The 9,433-nt window shown below is 43.1% G+C and overlaps 1 long non-coding RNA gene across 1 annotated transcript; it reads left to right on the forward strand.

The window, feature by feature from the left end:
- The first annotated feature begins 3,974 nt into the window (after positions 1–3,974).
- On the forward strand, positions 3,975–8,038 carry LOC135273001 (uncharacterized). The gene is made up of 2 exons (XR_010340902.1): positions 3,975–4,370; positions 5,618–8,038. It is a non-coding gene; the product is annotated as an uncharacterized LOC135273001 (long non-coding RNA).
- Positions 8,039–9,433: the final 1,395 nt, after the last annotated feature.

Below are 9,433 nucleotides of genomic sequence, written 5' to 3' on the forward strand. Positions count from 1 at the left end.
CTCACGGTCTGAAGCGCACTCCTCCCCCACCCGACCCGAAGAGGAAAGCCGGCACAAGGAGGTACTGAGGTCAGGACTGTCGGGGTCCAGCGCTGCTTGTGGCACGCAGTCCCCTTCCCAGAGCCGCCCCTGGCACCGCCTCCCCCGTGCACCTGTACGGCAGCAGCTGGACAGCGCCAACGTTGCGGCTCCCCAGCCGGGCACGCGAATGCGCATGCGCAAGCAGCCGGCGGCAAGACGCCAGCGCTGAGCCGGGTCTCGCGTCACAGTAACCGCCACCGTTGCCTGGGGAATGGTCTGAGCAGCTTAGGCAAACAGAAGCCCTCTGTGGCAGTGCCTCGGCGTTTGGCAACGGCCCTTCCTCTCAGCGGGATCATGCCATGGTCCCGAGATTTGAGGAATCCGGCAGGCCGAATCAGGCTGAGAGAAGGTCCGAAGGGGCTTCAAGGATGCCCAGGGAGATCCCCAGGAATCCCCAGGATGCTTCAGGCCTGCCCAGACGGTGTGAAGGTGCCCCTGGTTGAAAGCCCTCCCGGCTGGGATTTCCAGGTACGTCCTGCCTGCCTGCCTGCCTGCCTGCCGCGGGGCTGCTCTCACCCCGAGGGGCTTCCCTGCAGAGAGCTGAACCCCGCAGCCTCAGGAGCTGCCTGGAAGTGTGTGTTTCCGTGAGAGTGTTGGATGTCTCCGTGAGTCTTCCTGTGTGTGTGAGAGTGCGTGTGCGCGTGTATCTTTCTGAGTGTGTTGATGAGTGTGTGCCTGTGTGTGTGGGTGCCACGTGCTGACACGAGTGTGGCCATTGCACTCCAGCGCGGTTTCTCTGTAGTCCGCCTACCTTCTGGTGCGGATCTGCCTTTGGCTCAGCTTGGTGGCTGCGGGGCCATTCTTTGTTTTGCTGGTGGTTTCTAAAGCCTCAGTGTAGTGGGGTCTGGCTGCCACCTGCAGATGTACTAATCTCCTGTCCATCCCGAGGCCGGTCACTCCTCAAGAAAGAAGACAGGCGCAACACACCTAAAATCAAACTCCTCCAAGGGCCCTTGGTCCTGCGGCACATCTAGGGCTGGAGGGACCCTAGCCTTCCCTTCCTCAGGTCCCCTTGAGGGGATACACTGGTGTCCTCAAACTTATGTGTATTTTATATACTTAGGATTCTTGTTAAAACACGGGCTGCAATTCGTGTGTCAGAGTGAGCCTGTGATTCTGTATTTCTTGGAGGCACTCAGGGGATTCCAGTGATTTTGGGTCATGATTGACATTTCGAAGAGCAAGTGTCAGTATTGCTCTTTTGAAGTAAGAAGTGTCGACGTAGGATCTGCATTTAAAGGTCTTTTCTGGATATAGTCTTCATTTTTCTTCCTAATTACTTTAGTAATATCACTAAAACACACTGATTGGCAATATAAACAGAAACAGAGAGTTCATCAATTTACTCCTTTGGAATGGCTAATTTAGTTGAATCTTGGATATAAAGGGACAGATTGTATGGTATGAGTTAGGTATGAAATAACAGTGGGCTTGGTATCATGAGGTATTGAAATATCACTAATGTAAGAAAACATGAATATGTTTATACTATAATGTAATTCACTTCAGCATTATTTGGTGTCAACTCTAGCCTGGGAATGTTCCTTGATCTCAGCTGTCCCAGTAATTTTTGACAACATTGCCTGCTTCAGTCTCTAAGGAACAGCGGTCTGCATATGGGAATTACAAAATCTACACAGAGGCTGTGCTCTGATTCGTGGACGGTTCTAACATATTGGCTGAAAATGCTCAAGTAGTTAGAGTTCCTTCAATGTTTGGATGTGTTCTTTAAAATGGTAAATGTATTCTGAAATGTAAGATGTGAATTTTTTAAATGGTATCTATTTAGGTTTATGTTTTCTGTCACAAATTATGAGCTTAGACAAATCAATCATTTCATGTTTCAACCATTGCATATTACTAAAAATAGTTTTACTCTTCTCAAACTGTGCCCTTTTAACTTATTTTATACTCACTCTCTGAATTCTTGGGATATGCTCTACATGTTTACTTGACTATAGTTTTGGCTTTTGTAGAATTTCAAATAAGTTCTATAAAAGCCAAATCTATAAACAAAATTTTACAGTGTAATTAAAATGACTTCACTGAAGAAAGTGGAAAATTAAGTTGCTGGCCTAAGGAACTTTGAAAATGAGGAAATTCTACAAGTTTAAAGTGTAAAGAAACTGCACATAAGCGCCCTATTCTAATAGTTGAACATGTTTCCAAGAAGGGTACAGCTTTACATTTCTGATATTGCTATGCCTGTGTCCTGAAACTGTGTGACTAAGTAATACAATGGCCTATGGTGGGATGGGGTTCCTCACTTTGCAGTGGGTATTTACAGACATCAAGGAAGGAAGGCTAGAAAGGTCCATGTGGCGACATAGTTGGGGGAAGAGACCAGTGTGTTCACATTTGAATGTAATAAAGTTACAGAAGATTAGACACATAGTTTCGATGTGTCCATAAACATGGGTTCGTGTAAACATGCACATTTACTAGGCTAGTTGCTTGAGAGGTTCTACAAGTCCTTAAACCACATTAACAATAGACATACCCAGTGTCACCATTTTTTAAATTTTAATACTATTCTTTAACATCAGAAACAAGCAATCTTTGGGAAAATGGTTGCTTCTATGCACGAAAAAGGCAATATAGAAAACGAGCTTAGAATTTATTGTAATACCAAGAAGCAGGGAAGTGTTCAAAAACCAAAGGATGAGGTATGCTCATAAGGATGCAGGATCCAAACTAAATGAGCTCCCAGTGCCTGGTAAAGCTGTGGTGGTTTCAACAATAAAATGAATAATGTAGCATGGACCTTCTCCAGAGTATGAAGTACACATCCATAAACCAATATGGATATTAATAGATGATTAAATAAAGAATAATGGGAAGAAGAACACATCTCCTTACAGAAGCATTCCAAATATCTTAGGTGGATAGTCCTCCAATCAAGTAGGTGAAGTTTAAACATGAATGAGTTATTTGTGGCCTGAGATTAGAGACAAGGAAAAAATTCACTATTAGTGTATTTTATAATGAGATTTCAGACATAATGCCAAAGACATGATCTATGAATGAATAAAATTTTACATGTCTTTAATTTAAATTTGTGCAGGCACACACATATTTTTTCTGCAATACACACTGATAAGGGCATAAAAGGCAACCACAGGCTTGGAGAAAATACTTTCAAGTTACATATTTGTTACATAAATTATTTTAATTTGTTAAATGACTTTTATAATCAATACGCAAGTAAACTTACAACTAATCAAAAGAAAACAATGCAGTTAAAAATGAACCAACTATCAGGAGGAGCATCTCACCAAATCTATATAAAATTGTTAAATATTAATCTTTTATTTGGGATGTGTGCATTTAAACAAAAATTAGATGCCATTACTCACCTACTAGAATGGTTAAAACACAGAATTCCCATAAGGATAAATGGCAATATGAATGTGGAAAGCTAAGAACTATCATGGATTGATGGTGGAGAATTCAGTGGCACACGCATAAAATGAGACACTTTTTGGCATTTTTTATAGAGATAATACAGAGTTAAAATGTGAACTCATGTTTGTCTTCCAAAATATTTACAACACTGATTCAGAAACTGATGTTTACAAATATACCTTTAGAGGAAGTTCTATATCAGCTTTATCAATTTTATTCATTCTCTAATCCCTGAAATTTGCTCTTAGAATGAATGTCGTATGAAAAATCTCTCAAATAACTAAAATTTCTAAAATTCATATTTATATTGTTCTTTTCTTTAAGGACTTAATGTAATTTTCTAAGAAAGTCTCCAATCTAATAACCCCTGTCATCTCCTCCATGCCAGCACAGCTGCCTCCTCCCTGGGGTTTCTGACACTCTCAGGATGTGGTTTTCACACTGTGTCTCTCATACAGTAATACACGGCCATGTCCCCAGATCTCAGGCTGCTCAACTCCATGTAGGCTGTGCTCGTGGACGTGTTCCTGGTCATGGTGACAATGCCCTGGAACTTCTGTGCATAGCTTGTGCCACCAGTGTTAGTGTTGATCCATCCCATCCATTCAAGCACTTGTCCAGGGGCCTGTCGCACCCAGTGCATGTAGTAGCTGGTGAAGGTGTATCCAGAAGCCTTGCAGGAGACCTTCACGGAGGCCCCAGGCTTCTTCATCTCAGCCCCAAACTGCACCAGCTGCACCTGGGAGTGGACAGCTGTGGAGAGGAGACAGGAGTAGATGAGATCTCTCTGGACTGGATCCAGTTCCCATGTCAGCCCTGGAACTGAGGGTTCTCTTACCTGTAACTGCTGCCACCAAGAGGAGGATCCTCCAGGCCAGTCCATGGTGAGATGCTGTGCTGTGGGGTTTCTGTAGGGGAAGGATGTGGTTGTTGTGTGATTCTCTCTGGGCAAGGACAGATCTGTATTTACCTCGGTAGACACCAGTGAATTTGCATATTCACGAGGCAGGTATTTCATAGCTCAAGACACCCCACCCTGAGGAAGAAGAGAGGTCACACCTGGACCACACCACAGTGGGATGCTGAGCTCCCTGCCCTGAACTTTGTTTCTTGATATTTTTCCTCTGGCATGCTCAGAAGTCCAGGAAGACAGAATCCCTCTCACAGAAACCCAGGGTCTCACAGGGCATGGTCCTCAGTGTGATTCCTTGTTCCTATGGCACACTGACAACCTGAGCATTTCCTGGGCCTTGCCCTCTCCACATCTGACTTCTGGGATGGGTGTGTCTCCCGATAGTAACACCCATTGAATTAATAAAACCACTCTCAATTCCTAACTATAAATACATTTGAAAGGCGTAGACATTTCTCCTTTTAAATGTGGTTTGCATTAAATTTTTTGAGTTGGGTATAGGCTACATATACAAGAGAATACTTAAAGACACATCAGTGCTTGCTAAATACTTATTTAACTTTTATGTCATTATAGCGTTGAAATAAGGAATATTCAGTCCTTGAGAGGAAACCCCTTCCCTCCTGTGCACCTGCTCCAGGGCTGGGTCCTGTGCATCCTGAGCGCCCCCTGCAGCTCTGCTCCTGCCCTGCAGGGAAGTTCCTGTCTGGGCTCACAGAGAATTCTCCCAGGGTCTCAAGCCCAGTATGAAGCGCTTGCACTCTGGCTCAGAATGCTCCTCAGTGACAGCAATTGCTTCTCACACAACCTCTTAAATTAGGAAATTGGCCTCAGAAAAACCAACATAATCTATAGGGAGACCTTAGCACAGGAAGCAAGGAATCACTAAAGCCACCAGAGAGCCCTTTCCCTGGAGCTGCTGATGCACTGATACGGTCCAGACACGTGGCGAGTCCAGGAACTGAGGGAGACTTTGGGGCAGCCTCTTTTTTTAGGGTTCTGTGCTTGACGTTTACATCAGATGATAAATTTCGCATAGACCATATATCTCAAAGCCCCCCACCCTCACCATACACTCACAGTGGCATATTTACACAGTAATGAGCCTCAAATTTGCCTTCCTTCCTAGTGTCTTGCCAAAGAGAAGTACTTCCAACACTGACCCTCGTCCTGCTTATGCTTTCTGTTGTTACTGGTTTTTTTTTCTTCCCCAAACAGAGCTAAAACAAACTCAGTGCTACCAGAGATTTGGAAAGTGTCTTCGCTTTGTTTTTGCCTGTTCTCACCTGGGAACCCTGCAGATGCCCCATGAGAGGTAGATCTAAGGCCACTGAGGGAGGGGCCGTGACCTTGGTCCTGAAGCTGTTGGTCTCAGAGACTTTAGATAGCTTTCATGTCCTTGATGTTTCAATGCATAGACTCTGTCAGAGGACCAGAAATTAGGGAAACCAAAGGCAGTTTTGGTTTCCCTAAGTTCTAATCCTCAGACAGAGTCTGTGCATTGCTACACTTTTCTCTTTAATCCAGATCAATCATATTGGTGAGGAGGTGATATGATGGGCAGGGGAGCAGGATATTTTCTTGAAATCTAATTCCAGTGTTGTCTTGCTGCTTCTTCTCTGTGCTGCGCCCTTTACGAGGGGTCTCCAGTGGTTCAGCTGATTCTCCTCCATCCTCTACTCCCCCTCCTGGCTGCGGCATCCACAGATTATTCTCTTGAATCTCACCCCGGTTGTTTTGTGAATTATACCCCTTTTCATGACACACAAAGGCTAAGATGAAGCTGCCTGGGATGGAAAAGAATCGCTCCCCCTCACACAGAATAAAGATCTTGGAGTACTTTTTCTCTGTATTCATCAGAAAATAGTTCTCCTGATGACAGAGCCATGAGGGAATCTGTTTGGATTCTCATCTTGAGAACCCAGAAGTTTCTGAAGGAAAATTCCATAAAAGTGTGGGGTATGCAGTCCCCAGGAGTTCTTACCCTATTCATGGCCACACCTGTCCTCCAGACAAGTATGGAATTGCCATGTAACTCTTCCCACCAGCTTGTGCTGTTAACTGAAGAATCACCCAATTTATAAACTTAGAAAGGAAACTTTATTTCTGATAAAGGGTTGAAGCTGCAGGAGGGCCATCTTAACAGGCTGGGAAGCAAAGCCTCCCACAGAGCCTCTGAGCAGGCACTTCAAAAGAGGGGAAGAGGAGTTGACCAGTGTACACACTCAGCAGCCTGTAGAAGGAGCTATGGATATTCACGTGGTGGGCAGGCTCTCATGTGTAAAAAGCAAACACATCTGTTACATGCATTTTGTATTTGCTTTGGGGTGAGGACTTAAGAACTAAATGAATTACAGTCTCACCCTGTACATCAGAAGGGCTTTGTACAGGGGCAGAAAGACACACAGTGCACAGTCTCTGTAAATTGGCCAGGACAAGTTTCTGGTCAGTGGTCTCTTCTCAGGAGAAATTTGCTGAAATCAGTCTCTTGTCCAATCAAAGCTCTATTTGTGGCTGTGGAACAGGGGCACAGTTACCTTGTGTCTGGAGTTCCATGAGCTTCAAATGATTTAATATTGCTTATCTCAGGACCAGTGCTTACACAGCTACTAGAGAAAAAAAAAAAAGCCCTGTGGCTGTTACAACATAGTCACATAGTCTATTTTTTAAGTGTAGGGGCGAATGATGTAATTGTTTCCTGCTGTGACCTTAGATCTTGTTTATAATTTGGTATTTTATTGCCATAGAAAGTTTATTCTCTCAATCTGATAATCTCTATTTTAATGTCTTTCTAGTTTTGGAGTCCTGATTTTCCCTGAAATTTCATTTCTTCAACAGATACAAAAAGTCATCGATAATCAATTTTCCAGGCTTTTATTATTGTAAGAATGTGGGCGATGATTGATGTGCTCTTTACATATTAAAGCAGAAACCAGAAGTAGCTTCAGAGATCACCATTGACCTAATATGAGCAGCAGGAATCTCATCTCATTAAGTGCAAATGGCACCACACAGATGTAGCTGAACATGCAGTGACACGGAAGACCCGCAGCACAGGACACATATGAAAAGTGCTTATGGTTCTGAGTATCTGTCCAGGAGCTGGAATTCAGATGCAGGGATAGACTCAGTTACCTGTTGGGTGATACTGTGTTTTGGAAGCTTATTCCGACTCCTGCACTGGATTTGGTAGCTGCACCTGGACCCGCACACATAAAAGAGAAACTCTTATTAATTAACTCAAGACCTGCCACTAAGAAAGCTGTCCCAGGGAAGGGGCAGAGCAGGGGCCTCTGCTTTTGAACCTGTGGCTGTGCAGGGAGGGTCAGGAGTGTGACCCGTTTCCTTCTGCTCCCCCTGCCGGCTGCACAGACAACTGCAACCAGGAGCTTTACATGGCTAAGTACATAAAATACGTGATAGTTCTAGAGAAATGTAATACACGCATGAAGGAGTGAGGAACCTTAATGAAATTAAAATAATGCAAATATATCCAATAAGTATACAACATTATAAGAGGTTATCATGGAAAAGACAACAAACAAATATTAAAAAACCTGTGTGTGTACGTGTGTGAGGTACTATTCTTGCAAACTAAATCATAATTTTCTAAATAAAGTCCTTCAAGTAGGTAGAGAATCTTTGCCTTTGATTGCCACAAAGATGCAGAAGGATCTGTCACCAGGATTCCAGGGCCATCCTAGTGATTTCCTATCCTAATCCTGAGGACGGGGTGCTTCCAACTCTGAGAATCAGGATGCTGTGGTTGATTGCGTGAGAAGAGAAAGTGGAATTTTCTGTGGGAAAAGATTGGTGTGAACGTAATTTTCGAGTAAATAAGTTTATTCTACCATTAGACACAGTCACATCATGCGATGTGTGTGGCTTTTGACATTAGCAATATTGTTATTAGCAATATTATTGGGGTGTTCCCTGGAAAATGACCAATTGTCACAGAAATAACTTGAGTAGTTTCCATTTCAGTTTTTTTCACACTAAATTCACTGAGTTTACTATATTTGAGACTGGAAATTTCAGGGCATGGGTTACAAAAGATGTAGTGGAAGGTCTCCTGGGGGTTAGATGCCATTCAGCTAAAGGAGGACCCAGGTTCGGCCCGAGGCTCCCCTCCTCATCTATCCCACATCTGCTCCTCATATTGTCCCTTCCTGCCTGAGTCCTGAATGTCTCTGTGGTCCTGGACAATGCACATCTGGGGCAATTGCTTCCTAGATGTGTATCCACAGGGCAGGCTGCTGTACCTAATGGTTGAGATGGAGCTGGGCCTGGATCCACCCAGGAGGCCCCACCCTGAGCACTGGGCTTTCTCCCACCAAGGAGACATAGTCAGCTGAATGTCCCCCACTTCACAGAACTACCAGGAGGCAATTTTAGTCAAATTCTAACATACTTCATCTATGTAATCCAGTAATCATGCTTTTAAGTGTTTATCTATCTGACTTTAAAAGTATGTCCACAAAGAAAACTGCATATGAGTAATTACAGTAGCTTCATTTATATTTTCCCAAAACTATAAACATTCAAAAGGTTCTTCTGTAGGCGAATAAGCAATCTGTGGTAATTCTTATAATGGAATAATTTAGCCATTATAAAGAACAGCTGTCAAACCATGAAAATCTTGAATGACTTTTAAATACATATTGTTAACTAAAATAAACCACCAGTCTGATAAAGCTACACAATATATAATTTAATTCATTTGGCAACCTGGAGCAGGCCAAACATCAAACAAAATGAACAAATTTGTATTTGCCAGTAATTTGGGGAGAAAGTGAGAATGTGTAAAAAACAGAAGACTTTAAAGGGTGACAAAACTATTATGTATAACATTGCCATGGTAGATATGTGATGTCATAAATTTGTCAAATTCCACAGAATATATAGCATGAAGGCTAGATCTTACTTTACAAAATATTAAAAGTCAGTAAGAAATTAGAGACCCCAGGATGGAATGCAGACTATATAGAAGATATCTGATGTCTTTAAAATACATGAAATAACATCACTGAGGAA

This window comes from Aotus nancymaae, unplaced genomic scaffold, assembly GCF_030222135.1.
Source record: "Aotus nancymaae isolate 86718 unplaced genomic scaffold, 86718_ANA_hifiasm-v0.15.2.pri h1tg000174l, whole genome shotgun sequence".
Lineage (NCBI taxonomy): Eukaryota > Metazoa > Chordata > Mammalia > Primates > Aotidae > Aotus > Aotus nancymaae.